The following is a 726-nucleotide window of genomic DNA, read 5'->3' on the forward strand; positions in this document are numbered from 1 at the left end:
TTGATGCAGAACGTTCCCTCCTTCGGCCATTTCCATGCTAAAGAGTTGTCGCTTCAGGTAGATTCGACCAGCCTTCTGTGACCCGCCGTATAGCGTCTCGATACGCGTCCATGAAACCCAGGCTTCTTCACAGTCGTCAACAACATGGTGATAGTTTGCGTCAACGTGCAGAAGCATCAATCCAAACGCGATGTTACTTGTTCTCGCGTATTCGTCCGATGCACGAGCATCCGCAAACGTAGGGGAACCTTCACGGTTCACGTCATGCCATACTGCCTTGGTGAGGAACACGTCACGCATGTAATGGCTCCTCGTGCCGTAGTTGTCGCCGTTGAACTTATCAATGGCCACCTTGGCTGATACGTCGTGCGCGGAGGTCATTACGGTCGTTGGGCTCATAACCTGATAGAAGTGTAGAGCGAAGGGAGTTGTAGGGGAAGAGCTGACCGAAGAGAAAATAGTAAATCTATTTTTGGTACTTAGTTCACAAACTAGTTGCTACCTCTAAGCCAATCAGTGAAAAACACAGGCGACCATACCAGTATTGTACCAGTTTCATACCAGTATCGTACCAGTAACATACTAGGATCGTATAGTACTTATATACGTTCGTATTGGATAGACGAGGAGAACAAACACACACCACAGTATACCTGAAATCCGTAATACTATTGCTAATGGGCATCATTTCATTTGATGTAGATCGCTTTGTTGGCGATGTGTACA

The sequence above is a fragment of the Plasmopara halstedii genome (genome assembly GCF_900000015.1).
Source record: "Plasmopara halstedii genome assembly, contig: Scaffold_3060, whole genome shotgun sequence".
Taxonomy (NCBI): Eukaryota; Oomycota; class Peronosporomycetes; order Peronosporales; family Peronosporaceae; genus Plasmopara; species Plasmopara halstedii.